The sequence below is a fragment of the Vombatus ursinus genome, unplaced genomic scaffold (assembly GCF_900497805.2).
Source record: "Vombatus ursinus unplaced genomic scaffold, bare-nosed wombat genome assembly UNPS02004546.1, whole genome shotgun sequence".
Taxonomy (NCBI): domain Eukaryota; kingdom Metazoa; phylum Chordata; class Mammalia; order Diprotodontia; family Vombatidae; genus Vombatus; species Vombatus ursinus.
Window position 1 is genome coordinate 1 of NW_020944324.1, and position 4233 is coordinate 4233.

Here is a 4233-nt window from a genome sequence, read left to right on the forward strand (position 1 = left end):
GCTTTTTACTATCCCCAACCAAAGGAAAACATCCATTTCCACCCTCATCAGCCTTTTTAAATGCAACCACTAATCTGACGTTCTCCCATTCCCTCATTTGTTGGCCTTTCTTCTAGACTGGCAGAAGTAAGAAATTCTAGATAATCCCATCTCTACAGACCATGTACTTTAGAAATTCTGAAACTTCCCAGCTGACTAGAACTGACTTGTTGCCTAGTGAAAATGCAAAGGAAAAAATGAGAGATTTGATAGAGGTGGGTGACCTGGGAGTTTGTGTGTGAGGGTGGAAATGGATGTTTTCCTTTGGTTGGGGATAGTAAAAAGCCTCAAGGCTTAAACTTCAAATGGGTGCTCAAAACTCATTGAGCTCCTCAGCACATCAAGACAATATGGTCCAAAGAAATAAGTTGTACCACAAAAAAATGGGGTCCTAAAGATGTAATGCCAAAGATAAATTATTTTATTCCCATTGCCCTAGGTATATATGTGATTTAGCACATATAACATGGCTAACAGTTATCTCTCTCCTTATCCCCATTTCTCTAGGCACATACAGCATAGGTAGTAGTTATCCTTCTACTTCTATCCATCTATTCATCTATGCATTCATTTATCCATCCAACTATCAATCCATTCATCTATTTAATTAGATTTATTGAGCACCTACTTTGTTTATTCCATAGTATACAAATAGCATGAGGTATATTTCCTGCTCTTCAGAAGTCTAGTAGGGAAGATACATGTTACATATATCCAACTATACTAAAAAGAACTTTCCAATAAAGTGGTTGTTTTTATCATTGAAATCAGTGGAGATGATATGGGAGGGAATTCCAGATAGTGGGAACAAGATGAGAAATGGCATAGAATCATGAGAGACATCATGGCCCAGTGAAAGGTATGCAAGATTTGGAGTCATAGGCTCTTGGTTCAAAATCTGGCTCTGGTTTCAAACTGGAAATTGAACAAGAAGCCAAATCTCTTTGACTCTCAGTTGCTTTATTAGTAAAATGATGGTTTGGGTTGATTCTTAGACCACTTACTTTAAATTTGTGATCCTATCACAATGTGTGCCTGGCTAAGAAGTGAATTCCATTTTAGTGTGATGGATAGAGTGATTACTTCCAGAATTTGTATTCCATAAGCTGGAAATAGCAAAATCTGTAGGTTTTGAATGTCATTCATTCAGAATAAAATGGCAACAGAGGCCACCTTTTCTTACTGCCCTAGAGAACATTGCACAAAGTGACTATTAACTAATATGGTTTGGTCATGGGAAACAGGATGTCTGCAGTGATACCCTCTTTTCAAACTGAATTACCTCTGCCATAAGTTATCTAGGTTAATTTAGTCTGCCTTTCTGGACAACTTCTTTCTCTCAGGAGGCTAGAGTAGAATCTAACAAGAAATGGGAAAGGAGTGACTGAGCTCTAGGTTATGATCCTGAATGATTATGAGCCCTTTACAATTTGATGAACTTTCTATGTAGCCCAGAATTGGAAATGTTTTGTACTCAATGTGACTATATGGCTTAAATACCTATTTATGCTTGCTCTGTGGTCCCTGCTAAATTATTCAAAACTTGTGGAGACTGGGATCAGAAGTGACTTTCCCTCAAACTCAGAAATAACAAAAAAGTGGTAAGGTAAACCAGATGTGTACTAGCACAGCTGAGCAAGGTTTAACAAAATGTCAGTTGGAGGGGAAAACTGTGGACAACAGATAGGAAGAAGAAAGGTGCAGAAAACTCCTGGTTATGGATTGTAAATCTCCTGGGCTGTGAGAGAATGGCAATCAGTGAAACATTTATAGACTTCTCCCCTAAGAATATTGCCATATAACCATGAGGAGAAAAGAATTATTTCAATAGATTAGAGAGGGCAAGAAGGCACACTGGAAAGGAAAAATCAAAAACAACAAAAATTAAAATACCTACCATGGATCTAGGCAATTTAACTAAGGTACATCTTAGTTTGTAAAATTTCAAAGGGATCACCTGATGATCAAACAAGTGTGTGGAGCAGATTCTTTGACCCAAAGCAGAATAAACCTGATGACATGGGCAAATAGAGTCACAAAATCTCTTAAGTTGCAAAGACCTCAGAGTTCATCAAGTTCAAACCATACCTGGGCACACACTTCCCCAATAATTTTGGTGGATACTTATCCAAACTCCACTTTGAGACATCCAATGATGGGAACAATCTACCACCTGAGATAACTTATTCCTCTTTCAGAAGGCTTTAATTTTTCCCAAAGTTTTTTCTTATGGAAAGTAAAATTTCTTCTCTAGAATGGGGTTTTGGTGTTTTATTTGAATGAGTTTGTTCCTTCTCTCACCTAATACACATGAAGATTACCATCAATGATTAAATAATTCTTCATTTCAACTAGTAGGCTTTTAATTTTTTTATTTCAAAAAGATGGTTTTCTCCCTCTCAAATCTCTCACCATTAAAAAATAAAGTATTATAAAAAACCATCCAGGGTTAAGCAAACAAATCCCATATTGACTACTTCCCAAAAATATATGTCTCATTCTGTAGCCCAATTCTACCACCTCTTGGAAGGATAGATATTGAGAGGAATATAAAGGGAGAGGATTTATTTAGTATGAATTTTGGAGAGGAGATACTGAACACATTCAACATACATATTGGCATACTCAACATGCAATCTCTTTTTTCCTCTTCCAGACATGAGATGCACAAATGAGTGGCATTCTACTGAACTAATCGCTAACAGAATGCTCCTTTCCAATGACACTCAGTTTCACCCTATATCCTTCCTTTTGCTGGGAATTCCAGGATTGGAAGAAATGCATATCTGGATTGGCTTTCCATTCTGCTCTGTGTATTTGATTGCACTCTTGGGAAATGTCACCATCCTCTTTGTGATTCATACTGAACGCAGCCTCCACCAACCAATGTTCTATTTTCTAGCCATGTTGTCTACAATTGACCTAGGCTTGTCCACCTCCACCATCCCTAAAATGTTGGGTATCTTCTGGCTTAACCAGAGAGAGGTTAGCTTTGGGAGTTGTGTTGCCCAGATGTTCTTCATTCACATGTTCACTGCCATGGAAACTGTTGTGCTTGTGGCCATGGCTTTTGATCGCTATGTTGCTATCTGCCACCCCCTTCGGTATAGTATCATACTAACCAACAGAACCATTGCTATCACTATGACAATTTTGTTTATCACTAATTTTGTTTTGGTGTTTCCAATGGTGTTTCTCATCCTGAGGCTGCCCTTCTGTGGTCACCGTATCATCCCTCACACTTACTGCAAGCATATGGGTATTGCCCGGTTGTCTTGTGCTAACATTAAAATTAACATGATATTTGGATGAATTCTTATAGCTATGGTATTTGGGGATGTGATTCTTATTGCCATCTCTTACCTAAAGATCCTCCATGCTGTTTTCCTCCTCCCCTCCAGGGAAGCTCAGCTCAAAGCTCTCAATACTTGTGGCTCCCATATTTGTGTCATCTTGGCCTTCTTCATCCCAGCCTTCTTCTCCTTTCTCACTCACCGATTTGGCCATAAAGTACCTGGCTACATCCACATCCTCCTGGCTAATCTGTATGTAGTTGTGCCACCTGCCCTCAATCCTGTCATCTATGGAATCAGGACAAAACAGATCCGAGAACTGGTGCTGAGGGTCTTCAAGAAAAAGTGATTTTCATCAGTGTGTCATAGAGAAATGAATTTGCTACTTTTGTCCTCTACCTCAAGGGAAAAAAATGCAGATTTTTAGTGACTGACTAAATGAAAAATGGGCTCTCTAATGACAGACCATCCAAACATAGAATGTCAACACTATGACCATTGTAATGCTAAAGCTGAGAGAGTGTAGTGAATCAGCACCATGGTGAGGGAAGGTGCCATGTCCCTTTTGGCTGAGGCACTCTCTGAATGATCATAAAATTATAGGAATAAAAATTGAGAACTGGAAAGGACCTTCAAGTTGAGGTACTCCAACTTACTTATTTTTGCAAATGAGAAGCTGAGGCTCAGAAAGCTTTGAGTGACCCATGGTCACATGGGCACTAAGTGGAAAGTCTGGACTTGAATAGAAGTCCTCTGATTCCAAATCCACTATTTTTTCCCCCAGTGTACCCTGGTTTCTTTCATAGAATTTATTTATTTAATGAGATATGAAAAATGGAGGAAGAGTATAGACATTTCTGTTGGTTATAGGAGGGACACTATAGTCTACCAGGCTACAGTA

At 38.7% G+C, this 4233-nt stretch overlaps 1 pseudogene; it reads left to right on the forward strand.

Moving 5' to 3' along the window:
- The first annotated feature begins 2739 nt into the window (after positions 1-2739).
- LOC114024417 lies at positions 2740-3681 on the forward strand (annotated as a pseudogene).
- Positions 3682-4233: the final 552 nt, after the last annotated feature.